The sequence below is a fragment of the Vitis riparia genome, chromosome 2 (assembly GCF_004353265.1).
Source record: "Vitis riparia cultivar Riparia Gloire de Montpellier isolate 1030 chromosome 2, EGFV_Vit.rip_1.0, whole genome shotgun sequence".
Taxonomy (NCBI): Eukaryota; Viridiplantae; Streptophyta; class Magnoliopsida; order Vitales; family Vitaceae; genus Vitis; species Vitis riparia.
Genome location: NC_048432.1, coordinates 18067501 through 18086720, shown reverse-complemented (window position 1 = coordinate 18086720; position 19220 = coordinate 18067501). Strand labels below are relative to the sequence as shown.

Here is a 19220-nt window from a genome sequence, read left to right as displayed (position 1 = left end):
ATATTTTCTAGTTTTATGAATGCAATTTTTTTTTGGAAGATTCACGAATTATTTTTGGAAATGAAAGGTTGCACATGCTATATATATATATATATATAGAGGAAAACACAAGAAGCATAGACAGTTTTGGAAACGGGTAGATTTGGGACCATCTAGAGGAGACCTTTATAGTCTCCACAAAAAAAGGCAGTCGTGCCATGAAAAAGGAAGGCCTCCACTCTGCTATAGCAGGCATGATCATAAAGAATAATATCAGACACCATGAGGAGAGGAGGGGAAGAGATCAGAGGGGTTCTTGGTCTTTGGTGAGAAAAAGGCTTGGGCAGGAGAGAAACGAGAGGAAAAAGGTAAGGGATGAGCATCTCCACAACACATAAAACTGGAATAGGGCCATCTGGACGTGCTGCAGAGGGAGACACAGGGGGCTTGGGCTGGTGGCCGAGGAAAGATAAGTGCTTGAAGACGAGCACATCTTGCACGGGGAAGAGACTTCCAGGTATTAGCATTGTGGATTTCCTATTCATCTTTCTTATTATATCACTCTTCATGCATTTATCTGGTCGTTTTTGGCTTTCATTTGTTACTTGGGTATATTATTGCTCTGTTTTCTTTGTCACCTTCTCTTGGCATTCACTCAAAGATAAATCTGGATATGGTTCGAGTTATGCAACCGACCATGAAGCCCTTTGATTTCAGCATGAAATGGGTTCCCACATATTGAGTCTTTTGTTTGTTTGTTTGTCATTTTGAACGTACTCTATTTGGGGTCGTTCATCTCTGTATTTGGTATCTCAATCCTTGTCTTTGTTTCTGGGTCACATCTTTGGGGTTTGCTATGAATGTCTCGTTTGTGCTTTGGTATGCCTGAGGAAAGAGGCTGCGTGTTTCAATTTACTGCTAAAGATTTGTAAGTCTAGTGGAGAATTATTTGTACCCTGCAAGGGAGCTGCTACATATTTGCAGTTTTATTTGGAGCCTAATGATGCAAACTAACCAGTGGGTCATCAAGATGTAGGATATAAGCATTTGTTCTAAGCAGTATGCTCGGAGGATCATGAGATGTCTATATGTTCTGCATGTTCACAGTACGAGGAATCAGTTGGTGTCCGCCTATATTCCCCTAATAGGAGCTAGTCTCTAATCACAATGCTAGTGAAGTAATTCACTGAATACCTTTCAGAAACCTGCTCCCAATGGGTGATTTGAAAGAAAACTTGGTGATGGCGAAGACCCTGTCGATGATGAGTCGATTCCAATCGCTCCTTTGTTCTTAAGAGATTGATGAAAAGAATGCGAATGCTGTTACCAGATGAAGGTGCCAAGAGGCATGGAGTTGAAAATTGATCCGCAGGAAAGCATGAACACGGGTATGGCAAAGGTGAGTTATCCTGATGATGTTATTGGGAATGGTTTGATTCATTATGGTCTTCCGAATGGTTCAGGAACTGCTACAGGGGACAAACCATATTTGAAATTTCAATTTTAGGACATACTAAAAATGGTTGCAGTGAGGAGGCCTTACAATTTTATCAAAAAATGCGTGGAAACATTGCCATAGCCGACCAAGCCGTCCTTTGCCTCTTAAAACTATGATGAATCCATTATGAGATCGCCACCATCCCCGATATGTCAGACTATCACAATCTTTTGAGTTTGAATCTCCTACACTGCATGTATTACCAAGAAACAACCTTTCAGCATCCTCACCGCTGTCAGCATCTCTTGTAGAGCTAGAAGACAGCCCACAGCAGAACCCCCAACTTCTGTACAAAAGCATCTAAAGATAGCTCCAATGCCAGGAGTTGATGATTTAATTGATCAAACGGCTGTCACCACTGGCCTTGATTTTTTTTTTTTTTTTTTTTAATGGAAGCCACTCAGCCTTCTGTTGTTGATGCAAATTCAGAATGAGAAATTGAAGTCTAGAGTGAGATCGTTTTTCACGAAAAGGAAACAGGCATTGATGATAGTGAATAATGGTGTTCCCCTTAATCAAGACCTCATCAGTAACTTTCCCTCTCTGATCCTGTGCGTGGAGCCATGGAAGTCTGTGCCCAGCTCAGACCCATTGTCAACATCTCGGCAGAATACTCCTCCAGATGCAGTTTTTTCTCACCTAGATCTCACATCACCATGATCACATGCGGATCAATGTCTACTTTGAAATTTGTGGACACCAGAAGTTGAGGTTTACTTAGAAGCTGGGAGTTGGGTGAATGCCTAAAATAAAGCCTGATTTCATCAAAACACGGAGAATTGGTGGGCACAAGTAACAAAGCTGGACTGTAAGTCATTCTAGGTTTAGTGTGATTGTGTCGTGTCCTAAGGTATCGAGCCTATTCGCGAGGAGACTCTGTGTCCAAGACGAAGAAGTACACACGCCTGTCTTCCCCCCGAGTCCCACTTCCACATGAAAGTGCATGGCCACCTTTGGGTGTGCCATTCTCAAAGCTCACAGCTGCTGGGCAAATGATGAAGATGACTTGGTCCAAGGTGAATCACGCCGGCCACTCCCACCCAAAGCTTCTGATATAAGATGAGCTAGTACAGTTCAACCCTGACAACAATCACTAGCTTCAATGAGTTTACAGTATATGTGCTAACACGAAGCAAGGGGTGAATCAGATTATGATGAATACAGATCAACATGGGGACGAGAAGGTCTGGGTCAACCATCTTCAAAGAGCTTGTGCACCTTACCACTAAGTTTACCAGCTTGGAGAATACGTACACCAACTATGGTAGTGATAGATGCTTTCCTACAGAATATATAGGAGTTAGATGGGTACATGGAATCTGAAAAATTTATGCTAAGGAAAGGGACGCAGAAGATATTTAGAGGTTCGAGAATGCAGAGTCATGTAAAAAGATGCTCAACTCCCGGGAATCAATACACAAGCTATACCAAACAATCAGTTCATGGGTTCACGTCCTCAACCAACCCAAGTAAGGCATGAAATCAGCCAATGTGGAGCCAGAACTACTTATTATAACATTACCTTAAAGTTTGAAAAAAACAACCTCCTGAAAGTCAGGATTTGTTGTCTAAAGTGCAAAATGTGATAAAAGAGCCTCACGATGATAGCCTTCCTCTGATAGAAACCAACAGGTTGCGTAATCTTGACATCAAATCGTTTGCTCTGACTTCCATGATGATAAACCACTGATGGGAAAATCACAGTTCGGCACTGCATGCAAATGCAATACTGTATGGGTCCAACATGGATACATAAATATTATCAAGAAAAAGCCTGAGCTGAGAAGGTTAAAAACCCATGTTGATCATCTATCTAAACAGTTGGAAGTCTTCTTCGCAAGCTGGCAATCATCCTTCATACAGTTCGTCTAGAATAGTCGTCTAAAGAGGAAGCTGCTTCCAGGTTTCAGACCGAATCTTATCCAGTTTGGGGAGGACGACGACACCAATTATTAAATGAGGTATGCAGTGAAAGAGGTAACAATGGGGATGGTGATCTTTGTCATGATAAGGGTTTTGAAGGTCACGATTCATGCTCCAAATGCTCAGAAATTTAAATTTGCGGAATCAGGGAGGGCAGAAAATGTCTGAGCAAATCTAAATAGCAAAGGAGAAACAAAAGGATGGTGGGGTTTGGTATCTTCTAGGAAGCCACTCTCCAAATTCCAGAAATGTAGGATCCATCAGAAAGCCTCTAACTTACTGCCCCTTTGCCTTCACACACGCGAAGAAGTTGCTGAATCCTATTGACTGAGGGTTAATTTCTGATTCTGGGCAATTTGATACACCTGAAGAATGAGAAGTTATTCGGGAAACTGAACATCTGAAGATCAATAAAGACACGAGCACTCAGTTGAAGAAAATTGTTTGTGAGCAGGTTGACGACAGAAGCAGAACTCAGATGTTAATATAAGAGAAATTGCTTATATATACACATTTCCAGATCAGATGATAAGTTGAAATTGCTTTTCCGCCAGCATTTTCTCTCTTCTGCGCCATTATGAGGCACCGTTAGAATGATGACAATGGTTCTACTTCCTCCAATGTGGTAAATCCAAATGACTTCTCATCACTCTCTGAACCTGAATTAGAAGAAATATTGGAAGACATCAGTTGGAGTTCACCTAGTTCTGGCTTGGGTTGTGATGACAGTAGCATGAAAACAGAAACTTTAGGAAGAGATGGCAGTGAAATTCATTTCTCCACAGTTGTTTTGAGTGAATTGAGTTTGCTGACAGTGACAACTGACGTCAGTATGCAGAATTCCATTTCAGCAATCTACAGAAGCATCCTCAGGCAACCCTAGCAATTCAGTTTCAAAGCAGCCCGGACACTAATCCAGCTTGGCCACCTTGGTACACCTCCTCTGTTTGCTTCTTTGATTTGGGAATCTACTGTTTTGAATAGAATTTTCAAATCATTTTTCAACTAAACATTTCTATCTTTTTAAACTCCATCCTTAGACTTGTTAGGCACTAAAATCTTTATTTTTAACAAACTTTTTGTTGTCATCTTCCTTTCGGTATGCATTTTCACTATCTTCAATTATTTTCTTGATTCTCTCGATTTTCAACAAGCATGAATACACTTCACGATTCCGAATGATAGAATTCATAGAATCAATTCATCTAAAATTGAATTGAGCCTTGGTGGGGGCCCGACATTCTTGACATCTTCTTTGATATTGATTTAAATGAGATGATTGCTTGATATTTGATTAATTTTGATTCTTATCTGTGATATACATGAGTATGCTTTATACCTATCGTCAAGTTTTTTTTTTCTCTCCATGAATTGCTTAGCTTACTACCCAAGTACTCTCTCTATCACCCACCTTCTAAATTCTGTGAATATGCTTGCCATTGTGAACTTCGTATATGTTTGATAGTACTTGGGTGTCTTGATATTTGTTTCATTGTTCGATTATTTCTGATGAAACACATGCTGGGTGATATACTATTTGAACCTCGGTAGCGAGGAGAGCCTTCACAGCAAATCCAATGGCCAAGGCTAGAGCCCCGGAGCATCCAATCTTAAAGACAAAAGAACTTTGATGTTTTGTGGTAACGCTTAAAATGCAGCTCAAGTACACGCCCTTTTACTCTCTTTTATGATCATGATTTGACTTTCTAGCTTAGTATGTTAATTCTAAAATCACCTTAGTTCACCTAGGTATCTTCAATCAATTAATTAATTGTTACATTCCTCTCAACTTAGTCATTAGAGACCTCTTTAGGGCTTATTGGGGTGCTACCTCTTAGAGGTACCTTCCCAATAGGTAGCCGGATTCCCGGACCAAGACTTGAGTTTTTTAAGACTTACTTTTCCAAAACTATGGAGTCACGTTTTTAAGGTTTTCTTTTTTGTTTTATTTTCCCTTGTAAAATAAAATAAAATAAAATAAGTGATGACTTCAACTTTTCCAAAACTAATTTTTCACTAATAAAAATGAGTCTTGCCATTGAATGAGGACGCACGTGAAAAATGTGGGTCCACAATGTCCTATGTGATAGTTGTTGTTTCTTTAGACTCATACCATTTCATTTGAATTATGCATGTACAATGTGTATTAGGATACACTATCATTATTATTTGTCATTATACTTGTTCTAACCCACTCTAGCATTTTTGAAAGCACCTTATAAATTATGCATGTTGTCCAGGTACGCCTTTCCCATTTTTCATCCTTTTAGTTCTATAAATAGATATACTTTGTGTGTAAAATACCCTCATGTTTGATTGTGTTTTGAATAGCTTTGACTAGTGTTTGGTTTATTGAATACAATAGAATGCATGTTGTACGTTATATATCTTGTTGCTTGGACTAACTTTGATGTCTCATGATAGTGCTTAAGAAGCAGTCTATGTGTGCACCCTAACTCTTCTTTATGATTGCGATTTGACTTTTTTGTTTAGCATAATAGAGTTTTAAAATCACTTTAGCTTACCTAGGAATTCTCAATCAACCAACTAATTGTCATACTTTCCTCAACTTAGCTAGTAGACACCTTTTTAAGGCTTAGAGAGGTGTTACCTCTTTGAGATAACTTCTTGATAGGTAACTTGATCCCCTGATCTAGATTCGGTTTTTTCAAAGATATGTTTTTCCAAAATTCAATGAGTCATTTTTCTCAAGGTTTTAGTTTCTCATTTTATTTTCCCTATAAAAAATTAAAAATAAGTGGCGACTCCAGTTTTTTATAAAATACAGTTTTTCATATTAAAAAATGAGTCTCGCCGACGAGTGGGGATGCACATGAAAAATGTGGGTCTGCACTAGGTTTGCCACCCTTTTGCTACCTTACTACAAGAAGAACAAGATTGTAGAGAAGTGTTCAGAGGTATATTTTAGATCTAATCTCTCGTGGTTTTCTGAGATTGATCAAATTAAGGTAACATAATTTTTTTTAGGGCCTACACCAACATCGATCAAATTTAATTTTTTTTTCCATATTTAATTAACCAAATTATTTCTTTGTACAAAATACATGTGATCATGTTATATATTTATGTGGAGAACAAAAAACAAAGGGTTCCTCTTTCATTCAAATGAGATAGTGTTGCAGATGATGTATGAGAATACGAGAGATAGGATGGAGAATGTTGTCCACAAAAGGAGCATTTGCCATGATTATATCACTAATGGAGGAGAAGGTGAAGTTTTCAACAGATGGACAAATGGATTTACTCCTCAAAATCAACCTCCAATAATTCAAGTTTGCTTCACTCCCCAAAAATTCTAAAAGCATATGTAACAATAAAAATATCGATAACTACAGATATACTGTACTTAGATTTTATGGATATATTTAATATATCGGGGAAATATTGTGGATATTTTGACGTAAAATATAAATGGATGAAAATTCATAAAAATATTAGAAAAAACTCAAAAAATGATATATATATATATATAAATGATAAACTAAAATATATGTAATATGCATCTTATGATTCCAAGACCAACACAGCTTTACTAGCAAGTGAATTAAATTCCATCCAGCATACCACTGTTCAAGTCTTGGTGGTGTGCTTTGGCTCTATTATTTTTCTAATCTTTGTAAGTGAATCCCACATCTGAAATGGGAAGCAGAATGAAGCCATATTTAAGAAGGGATGATGCTCCCATCCTGTGCACTGTTGAGGTGTGGATTGGGCTGCAGCAAGGATGCATGCTTTTGAGCATATGTAAACAAGCACAATAATGTAGCTTCTTTAGGTATTGTCACATGTCATGATTTGGCCCACTTGAAGTGGGGTTCTAGTAAATATTGCCCACTAGTTAACGATAAGAAGTACCACAACACTTGTGGGGTTCTAGTAATTATATTGCCCGCTACTGATTAGTGATTGATCACCACTACTGACAGCTATCACTTTGCCCCACCATTTCAAAGCTGGTGCACGTCCTTGCAAGCCCACTAATGGCTCTAACCGATCAGAGCCAAGGCCTTCCTCTTCACACACGGGCGTTACTGCATCGCACCAGCGCAAACCGAGTATTTGCAGTCGTCTACTTGTGTGCCATATTAGCTCTGTTGTATCATCACTACCTTGCTCTACTTCACTCCACCACCATAGTCTCCTTCCTCATTCTTCTCGCTGATGCAGTGCTGGCTTTCATGTGGGTAACCGCACAGGCCTTTCGGATGTGTCCAACCCAACGTCAGGTTTTCATCGAACACCTTCAACATGTTGCCGAGGAGAGTGATTATCCGGCACTGGATCTGTTTATCTGCACTGCTGATCCATACAAGGAACCACCTATAGGTGTGGTGAACACTGCTCTATCTGTGATGGCATACGATTATCCAGTAGAGAAATTGTCAGTATATGTATCAGATGATGGAGGTTCGCAGCTGACCCTCTTTGCTTTCATGGAGGCTGCTAGGTTTGCAACCCATTGGGTACCTTTTTGTCGGAAGAACAAGATTTTAGAGAGGTGTCCCGAGGCCTACTTTGGGTCCAAGCCCTCATCAAGGCTCCCCGAGGCTGATCAGATTAAGGTAATTAACTTTAGAGATTCAATGATATGTGATAAAATTTTCATGATTAGGATCAAATATAATGTCTAGTGGAAGAAGGGAATACATTTAATCTCATCAACTTGAACAACACTCCAAATTAACATGGCTCATAATTTGCATATTAATTGGTATTTTCTTCTACAATTCACGTGACTTGATTTCTATTTGGAGTTAGTTTTTAGCAAACACAAGCAGAGTCTTCAATTCATACTATTCAGCAATTAACCGAAGGTTTACACATTCAATTATCTGATCAGTATAGGCAAACCACAAAAAAGTCCACTTGATGAATCTTCACAATTGGAGTTATCACCTTCTTCTACACATATCTTTAAGCTTCACCTATTTTTCAAAACTAAAATCAATAAATTACCAAGATAATATTGTTTTATGTTGGAATTTGGAAGCATCCTAATTGGACTTCTCTCTTGGAGGATATCATAACCACGTTCAGAGAAGTCAGACCCATATGCTGTGTGTTGAGATCTTGCTAGACCAAGTGACATGGTGGTTCCCACCTTCAATGGAAAATAAAATATTGTTTTAATGATAAAAATAATAGAGATTAGTTGAACCATTACCATCAGCTGAGATAACCTTGAATTAATTCCACCCTTATTATTTTTAAATCCTAATATGACTTGCTTGTTTCTTGCTCCTCACATATTGGATACAGTTCCCTTTCACCAACGCTGACGTAATCTTTTCATGATCCTTCATATCTGGAACCACCAACATTTGACTAACGTTACCTACTATATTATACACTGTTGCAAATTATTCTACAACATTTGTAATTAGGATATATAAATAATTAATCATATATAGTAATGTTTAGAGGTTAATAATAATCAAAATCATTCCTGAATTATGATGCAGCTGATGTACGAGAACATGAGATTAGGGTGGAGACTGTGGTTAAGAGTGGGATAATTAGCCATGATTATATCAATAGCAAGCAGGAATTGGAAGCTTTCAGCAGATGGACTGATGGATTTACATCTCAGAATCATCCTGCAGTGATTCAGGTTTATTATATTAATGCAACTTTAATATATATATATATATATATATATATAAAATGAAAAATTCTGGGTGTGCTCCGCATCGTGGGGCAATAGATTTAACTAGAAAAAAGGAGGCCTTTAATGGAGGCAAAAGATTTTTAACACTAATATGGTGGGGCATGCATTGACAACAGGTTTTGTTAGAGTGTGGTAAAGATGAGGATGTCATGGGCCATACGATGCCCAACCTTGTTCAGAGGGAAAAGCATCAAGTTACCCCACAATTTCAAGGCTGGTGCTCTTAATGCACTGGTAAGCTCACTAATGGCCATCGAGCTTTATGATTGATCTTTCAAAATAAGTGGCCCGCACAACCATGGGTTTATAAATATAAATACTTTTGTTTATATGTTTTGACAGCCACCATGACTAATGCACCAGTGATCCTGCCCCTAGATAGCGATATGTATTCCAATGATCCACAGACACCTCTTCGTGCGCTGTGTTATCTCTTAGACCCCTCTATGGATCCCAAACTTGCGTATGTTCAGTTTCCTCAGATCTTCTATGGGATCAACAAGAATGATATTTATGGTGGTGAAGCCAGGCATGGAATGCTAATTCATCCCGCGGGAATGGATGGACTGAAAGGCCCTATGTATCTAGGTACAGGAGGGTTTTTCCAGAGAAAAGTTTTCTTTGGGGGCCCATTAGAAACCTCTGAACTGACCCAGGATCACATAGTGAGCAAGTCGATCAAGTCCAGGGAAATTTTAGCATCCGCCGACCATGTTGCAGACTGCAATTTTGAGAGCCAGACCCAATGGGGCACCAAGGTAGGCTTGGTTACTACTAGGATATAGAATTAAAATGACAGTTTTGAGATGCTTCTTGTTTAATTAAAGGGAACATTGCCACTTTCTATAATGTGCAGGTCGGCTTTAGGTATGGATCACTGGCTGAGGACTTCTACACTAGCTATATGCTTCAATGTGAGGGATGGAAGTCCATTTTTTGCCATCCTACAAGGCCTGCGTTTCTGGGAAATTCACCCATCAATTTGCATGACTTTCTGAATCAAACCAGGCGATGGTCAATCGGCCTCCTTGAAGTGGCCTTCTGCAAATATAGCCCAATCACATATGGCACCCGCACCATAAACCTTCTCAGTGGCCTATGTTTTGCTTACTATTCCTTATGGCTCATTTGGTCAATTCCCATTACGATCTATGCCTTTCTCCCCCAGCTAGCTCTGCTTAAGCATGTCTCGATCTTCCCAAAGGTATGCCCTTTTACTAGAATAATATTTAATAATAATAATATTGATATTTACTGAAAAAAATTGAATGGTTTTGCAGATGTCAGATCCCTGGTTTTTTGTGTATATATTCTGTTTTCTTGGAGCGTACGGACAAGATTATCTCGAGTTAATAATATCTGGGGGCACAACTCAAAGGTGGTGGAACAATCAGAGAGCATGGATGATGAGGGGGCTCTCGAGTTACTCAATTGGGTCGGCTGAATACATCCTCAAGTCTATTGGCATTTCCACATTCAAATTCAGTGTGACAAGCAAGGCTGTGGGAGAGGAACAAAGCAAGCGATACAAGAAAGAGATGTTCGAGTTTGGAGTCACATCACCCTTATTCTTGCCACTAACAACAGCAGCAATAATCAACTTGGTCTCATTCCTATGGGCCATTGCACAAGTCTTCGGGCAAGGAAGCATTGAAGGTCAACTTCTGCAGATTTTGTTAGTTGGTTTTGCAATGGTGAACTGTTGGCCCATATATGAAGCCATGGTGTTGAGGGCTGATGAAGGAAAGATGCCAGTGAAGATCACATTGATCTCAATTGTCCTTGCATGGGCTCTTTACTTGGTATCTTCCATAGCATTTTAAGATATGGTGACTGTAATTTTCTCACTGTTTCTTTAATCATTTCCTTGGTACGTTTTAAGATCACTAATTGTTCAGTAATTCAAATCATCAAAATGAAAGTCATCTAATAAATGAAGCTTTCTTTTCATGTATTTTAAGGTACTTCAGACAGATATGGAATTTTAAGGTAGTTCAGCAGAATACCACAGACAAGAAACAATTAATCCACTGCCTGATAAAAAATTTATAGTCCAGAAATAATTCCATATTTCCTCTGGTGTATACACTCTCAACCTCAACCATTGCTTGAATATATAGGCGACGTTGGAAAAGAGTAGATTCGACTGAGATATTACTGCATGCTTAGAGATTTGCTAGCTGTTTTTTTCACGTAAATATACAATGATCACCATCTCCTGTGAATTTGGAATGTTTGGTTGTAGGTTCGCTGAGTGGTTATTTAGTTCCTATTATTGTGTCTTGTATTTCCTATAAGACTTGTTTAAAGAATTTTGAGAGTGAATCAATTCGTAAGAATTTTTTCTCCAAATATTTCTGATGTTTCACCTGGCCAAGGTAAGCTCAGTAGCTACTAGCTAGTGTACATTCATCACATCAAGATGGAAAAACTAACTAGACAGAATCAAAAGAGAATACGGTTACTCTTCCTTTATTTCTCAAAGTACAGAGAATTTAGGCTAAAGCTCCTACAGAGAATGCGACATGTTTTTATAATAGATGTCACTACAAGAAGGTAGGTTTATGGCCACGGCTGGCACCCTGCAGCTATAGAAGGTGTAGATAAATGTTGTAGCTGCGGCCACATATAAAAGCATGGCTATAAGTCTGAAACTATGGCTGCGGCTGCACTTTTGCTGGACTTAATATGGTGTATAGTTGCCAGGAGTGGCCAACAGCATGCTGCTACAGGTGCCAGCTACTTGTGGCCGCGACCAGATGCCCTGATTTATAGATGCTTGTGTCCTAGCACTATGTCCAGCTGGCTGTATATTTTATGGACCATCACTTTTAAAATTTTTTTTATTTTATCCAAACAACTTTCCATGGTGGAGACTAATTTGATTTGAGAACTATATGTAAAATTAATTATTAAAAGTATATATATATATATATATATGCGCGCGCGCGCACAAAGCTGGTGGCTTTGACCAAGGCCACAATTCCTGTTACATGCGGACAAGCCATGAAGTTCCAGAGAGAATGTTGAAATGCATTTTCTCAAGTGCAGGAGACTGGGCTGCAAGGATATTCAATCCAGGAGCTGTGACATCAGGCTACAAAGAAAAATAATCAGAAATAAAGCATGAGTAAAATTAAAAACAAGTAATTAAAGTAGCAGCCCACATAAAATTTAATGCTCTTTAGTAGGAATATACCTTCAAAATTTCTGGGATTAAGGTATTGGGACTTTTTGAAGAAAATGCTGCAACTCGAGGAGCAGGATGAGATCCCAATACAGTTTTTGCAGGGAAAATTCTAGAAACTGGTTTTCTGTTCATGTAAATGGAATAGCCTTAAATGAGAAATACAAAGTAATTCAATTATCTCATTCTGAATCTTCATCATCAGAGAGTAGAAAATAACCGTGTATGATTAATATAGGATAGAATCCTGTCACCCATGCCCCTTCCAACAATAGCTGCAGGGATCACAAAAGGCATGGTAACATCTTTATCTACTTCATCTATAAGAATCATCCCAACTCCACCAGCTTCTCTGACTACTGCACTCTTTGCCAGCTGGAATCTGTTGAACTCTCAGCATGTTGGCATACCAAAATCTCTGTCTGGCTTTAGTATTATTCAAGGAACTCTCCAAACAGTAGCGAGAGGAACAAGTAAACAAGAAAACATAACTTGAGATTTTTCATTTATGCATTAATATCTAAGGCCATACTTATTGTCAGGTACCTTCTGCTTCACCGGGATTGGTAGGGAGTGAAGTATCCTGCATAGGATTCTGAAGCAGAGATGATGCTTGTGGAGGCATTCATTTCAAACAGAAAACTTTCACCCTATTCAATGACCAAGAAGTGTTTTAAGAGCCTGAGAATAATGTATAAATCTACAGACATTAACCAGGAAATAGCATTGCTGTGAAATTAGCACATCTCCTAATACGATATCAGATATAAAATCCCTATCTGTTCAACTAGCAGCAACAGTGATCATCCATGGAGCAAGGTTTGTTGCTGAACCTTGATTTCCTTCATTTCCAACAGAAGCAACTACCACTACCCCATGGCTAGCAGCATGCAATGACCCCAAGGAGATGGCATCATTAAAATAATCTCCCTGAGGAGCTTAAGGACCTAAGGACAGAGACAAGATATGAATGCCATCTCTAATTGCATCATCAAAGGCAGCTAGTAAGTCCACATCGTAGCAACCTGAGTCCCAACAAGTCTTGTACACTGCAATCCTTGCCATTGGAGCACTTCCTCTAGAACCTCCAGCTGCCAAGCCCTTATAATTCATTTTGTCATATACCGGCCTGCAGCTGTTGAGGCTGTGTGGCTGCCATGACCAGAACTGTCTCCAATCACTTTCCTATATCGTAATTTTTTTTTTTTAAAATAAGTGAGGATCCCTCTGTCAATAAATTTCCATCAAATGATCTTACTAAATAAGGTGTTACTATTATAAAAACTGTTGCAAGATGATGCATTAAATGCTTCTCCTGATTGGCATTGTCCATTCCACCCAGCTGGTACTGAAGGCATTGTCCATTCCTCCTAAATATTTTATCAAAGGAAACAAGAATTAGTTTGATCAAGTCAAGAAAGATTTGAAGTTTGAACAATACCACAATCAAGTCAAGAAAGATTTAAACACGCTCTTTGGATGAAATGCAGATGATCATTCAACCACTGCATCACAACTCAAACAAGACATGCACAGAAAACAAATTCAATTACAGCAATGTAGGGCATAGATATTGATCATTGTTGAGAAACCCATATAGTTGCTAAATGTACATACAGGCATCTAATTTTAAAGGCTAGTTTGGCCCTATTTGAATAAGTTTTGGATTGTGCACCATACCTAGAAGCCATACGTCGACTCTCTCTGGATTGTGCATCATGTTCTATTATGACATCCTCTTCTTGTTCAAGTACTTGGTAAAGCAAGTCCTGGATTTTTCCTCCCTACAAATAGAGAAGCATTTAAATTTTAAAATAAACCCCAAAAGCAGGGAAGGATTTTGTCCCTGTATAATGTGACAGAAACCTATACTATAAGTAGGCAGACAACATTTCAGACTTTAAATGGCTACAACCAGATGGTGATTGAAAAATAAGCAGGAAATATCAGGCTGGTGGCTTATGTTTCTCTCTGAACATATTTTTAGGAGAAAAAACTGTTAAATAGATGTAAAACCATAGATCAGTTTGAAAAGAATAAAAGAAACAGAGTATGAGGCCCACAAATAATTTTAGCTAGTTCATCTCAAAGTTTCATTGGGTTTTAAACCAATGATTACAGCAACTAGAGTCAATTCCCATGTAAGTTCATAACTAAACACTGCTTTCAGAAATGAATCACCATCCATATTCAGCATCAACCATAATCATCTATGCTTCAAAATTAAAGGCATCAAGTAGTAGAAGAAAAGCACCCACTCATAAGGATCACAAAGGATGTGCTACAGGCTGGTTAATAAAACAAACCTTGACCGCATATTTTCTTTCACAAAACTGCTTGCTGTCTCCTGTAAAATCTTGAGAGAGAAACTCAGGTTAATTTTTCCATATCTTTAAGAATGTTTCTACAGAGTCCCACAAAATTGTGACAAGTAACTACAACCCTACGTCAAAATCTTTTGACCTGCATTATTAATCAAGATCACCATTCTTGATAAGCTCCCAGTTCTGTGCTAAATTTCCACAATATTTTGCATCAAAATTTTGTAAATATAATTTGCAATCTGAATATCAAACAAAAGTACATATTTAATGCATGGATATTAAAAACCTTTAAATCAACCTCCTTAGCCATTTCTGTATATCATCATAAAGCCATCCCTTCCTATAATAAGGAGGCTGCTAGAAATAGCATAAAGGCAATTCCTCACTTATAATCTCTTTTCGCAATGCAACAAATAAGTCTAACAGTTTCTTTATGCTTGCTAAGACTAGAGTTAATACCTCAAGTGGGACAAATTGCAAATTGAAGAATTTTGAAGATATATCTTCCGAAGTTTCCTTTTGCCTCTCTTTCCGCTCCTCCCAAAGGTAACTGCAATTTCAAGGCAAAAGGAGTGATAGAAATCTAGAGAGCCCAAAAGCAAATGCAATAGCAAAATAAGCAGGCTTCCCAAACTAAAATAGCAAAAACAGAGTAACCTAGAATTCAAATTGTTAGAGAAAATTTAAAAATTTAGCCCGTGTAAATGAAAAAAGAAGTACCAGAGTAGCGACAATGGCCATTTTGTGAAGAGTGGTCACCACATGAATATGCAATCTGCTACTGAAATGGTAGCACAAAAATTCCTAACAAATGATTTTTTAAACAAGAGATTAAAAATCAAAAAGAAAAATTAACAACCATTGCTAATGGATTTGAATAGAAACAAATCCATCTTATTTTTTATTTTGATGCAATGGAGAGGTGGAAGGAGAAGGGAAAACGGGAGAAGAAAAAAATGATTCAAAATGGGATTTTAGAATCTAACATGGGAGAGAAATTTGTTTTACCTTAATTTGAAGGTGTGGGATCGTTGGAGTCGAGGGCTATTGAAGTGGGATTTTAGAGAGAACTGTTGAAGGAGAAGGGGATATTAGAGCTTGTTGTCACGGATTTAGTTTTTTCTTAAGCTCGTGTGGCACTTATACGAGCCAAGACACTTGATCTAAGTCAGTCTTACTTCTTATGCTTATCTGTTAGACTAAGATACACACGACTTAGAAGCTTTAGAAGGCGTAGTAGGCAACTCTTAAAGAATTAAAGCTTTTATTGCTCAAAGAAAGCTTTACAAGTGCTTGGAAACTCACTTGCTTGGTTAAGAAGTGATTTAGGTGGTGCCTTGGCCAAATGAGGTCTTAACCTATTTATAGGCACCTTAAAAAGTCTCTAGAACCTTGGAGGATTCCATACAAATCAAGAATAATCTAGTAGCTCCTACACTAGTCTATGTACAAGGTTGTGTACAAGAAGACTTTGGAAGACTCTAGAACACCCCACACTATTCCAATGGTCTCTTATCTAAGTGTAAAGATGTGTAAGCATCTCTAGCCTTCTTTAGAAGCTTCCACATTCTTCCACCTTGTAGCTAAGTGAAGATGGTTCTAGGAGTCTCTAGAAGCTTCCTGTCCTTATATATAAGCCTATGGGGAAGGGTCATTTAAAGCATCTTGTTACACTTTCCCTTACCCATGTCGTCGACGTCTCTGTCGTCGCCTCAACTTGAAACTTCTCAATGTGTTTCCAGAACTTTCTTAAGGCATCCACGTGTTCCTAGCTTGCTTGTCATTTAGGTAGTCATTTCCATCGAACTAGATGCTTTATCACATGAGGGACCCCTTGTCTCCTGGTGACCCATTTAGCCAGGATATCCTTCACCTCCTTTTCCTATGAAGTCCCAAACGAATGTAGACACTTACTTCTTTGATGCTTGGAGCGTTGTTTTCTCTTGCCCATCGAGTTCACCTTTCCTTTAGTGACCTTATCCATGTATGGGTGAGTTACTTCAGCTCACTCTCTCTTTGCCTCATTTACTTGTACCCTTGATAGTAAGGAGGTCTTAAGCATACTAGGCTTTGGGTTGACTTGGAGGACACCTAGTAGCTGCATCGAACCCATATGTGTTTCATCTTCTTGTTCCTTCTCCTCAATCATTGCATTGAGCGCCTTCCTTTTTGGACAATCCAGTGCCTAATGTGGACCATCACACATGAAGCACTTGATTTTAGGCGTAAAATCCTTCCTTTCGCTTTACCTTTTCCTTCTTGGATGTTAAACGTCTTGCTCAATCTCATTCTAACAATACCATGCTTCATCGCATCCTCGTTTTCTATACTCTTGCATGGCTATCCTCCAAACACTCAACCTTGGAAGAATTTCCTCTTTTGTAATTCATTAAAGACTCTGTTATTGTCATAGCAGTGGCTAACTCTTGAACTCCTCGGCACCTTAGTTCCTGCTCGATCCACCCTTGCAGGTTATCCATAAAATTAAATAATAATTCCTCCTTAGTCATATTAGGAATCTCAAGCATGAGCGAAGAGAACTTCTTGACATGGTCGCAAATAGAGCTTGTGTGCTTGAGACGCCTCATGTTTTTCCTAGCCTGGTAAGCCATGTCATCGGGGTAGAACTACCTCTTGATCTCCCTTTTGAAATCCTCACATGTCTTTATGGTGCAAATGTCTTTCTTCATATTGGTGATCTTCCTGCGCCACCATAGAGTAGTCGTGTTGGTGAGGTAGAGTGTGATGTCCCACATCGGATAGGGGGGAAGTTCCTAGCGGTATATATGTAGAAGTTCCCTTTAACCAAGTAGACGCGTTTTAAAGCCGTGAGAGCCCCTTTGGGCCTAAAGCAGACAATATCTACATGGTTGGGTGTGGGTCGTTACAAATGGTATTAGAGTCGATCTTCGACCCCGATGTGGGGGTTTGTTTGGCCCCATAAGGGGTGTTTGTCTGTTTGACCCCGCAATCCCATGGGACACAACGAGGACGTTGTGTCTGAATGAGGGGGGGGGGGGGGGGGGGTATTTGTGATGTACCACATCGGATATGGGAGAAAGTTCCAGGCGCTATTATGTAAAGGCTCCTCTTAACCAAGTAGACGCGTTTTAAAGCCGTGAGGGCCCCTTTGGGCCTAAAACGGACAATATCTACATGGTTGGGTGCGGGTCGTTACATAGAGGGTCGTAGTCCTCACCTTAGCTATCTCATCCACTAACGTGATAGCCTTAAGGTAGGGAAATTCACCTATCAACATCCACAACACACTGAATCAACTTATGCGATGGTCTGTTGGCCTCCTCGAAGTGGCCTTCTGCAAATATAGTCCCATCACCTTCGGAGTCAAGTCCATAAACCCTTTCACAGGGCTATGTTATGCTCACTACGCCTTCTGGCCAATATGGTCCATTCCAATTACCATCTATGCCTTTGTCCCCCAGCTAGCTCTGCTCAATTGCGCCTCAATCTTCCCAAAGGTATGCCCATCTAGGCATTCATTAGCATCGCAATTATGAATTCATGATTAATACCATTATATAATTGATACTAAATAAGCAAATTGTATAGTTTTACAGGCCTCAGACCCTTGGTTTTTATTGTACATATTCCTTTTCCTTGGTGCCTATGGGCAAGAGTGTCTCGAGTTTATGTTAGTTGGAGAAACAATCCAAAGATGGTGGAACAATTAGAGAATGTGGACAATTAGGGGACTCTCAAGCTTCATTTTTGGATTGGTTGAATACTTACTGAAGTTCATTGGCATTTCCACATTTGGATTTAATGTCACAAGCAAGGTAATTGAAGAAGAACAAAGAAAGCGATATAACCAAGGGATTTTCGAGTTTGGAGTCCCATCACCCTTGTTCTTGCCCATGACAACAAATGCAGTAATCAACTTGGTCTCATTCCTATGGGGCATAGTACAACTATGATGGCTTCTTGATTAAATGCAAAAATCATAGAGTTTTAGTAAGAGCCATAAGCATGCTCGAGAGTACGCTCTAAAAGATAATTAAGAAAAACATAGCCATAATTCGAGGGGGCTCAAATGATAGCTGGTTAACTAGTTGTTAGAGAGGAATTTGCTAGTTGTTGGTGTTATCTTCTGCATGATTCTTGCATTCCGTAGTTGTTGACAACCCTTGATTAGCAATAATTTGGTTGGAAAAGAATTTTCTAGTTGATAGTTTGAAATTTTGAACTATTTCCCTTACACCTTCTATGGATCCAAAGTTTGGGTACATTTAGTTTCCTTGGTTCTTCCATGGAATCAACAAAACTGATATTTATGGTGGAGAAATCAGGCATCTATTAATTAAATCCATCACTCATAGGAATGGTGTATGGGTAGGCAAGCCCTACATATGTGGTTATACAAGTTTTTTCCCACTAAATGTTTTCTTAGGTGTGGCCATCAGAACCATCACAAAATTAACCCAAAAACCAGGATCAACATGTCCAAAAGAAGTTTTAGCATTAGCATATCATGATGCAGGGATTTTTTATAAGAGTATGGCAGTTTTTAAAAATAATGTCTAAATTACCGTGGTAAAAAAAATAATTTCAAATCTATGTAGTTTTGTCCAGCAAAGGGAGAGAAGAAATTTGTAAGTGAGA

At 38.9% G+C, this 19220-nt stretch overlaps 2 pseudogenes; one reads left to right on the top strand and one right to left on the bottom strand.

Annotated features, from left to right (window-relative positions):
* The first annotated feature begins 7385 nt into the window (after positions 1-7385).
* LOC117934217 lies at positions 7386-10975 on the top strand (annotated as a pseudogene).
* A 797-nt stretch (positions 10976-11772) lies between these two features.
* LOC117930879 lies at positions 11773-14634 on the bottom strand (annotated as a pseudogene).
* Positions 14635-19220: the final 4586 nt, after the last annotated feature.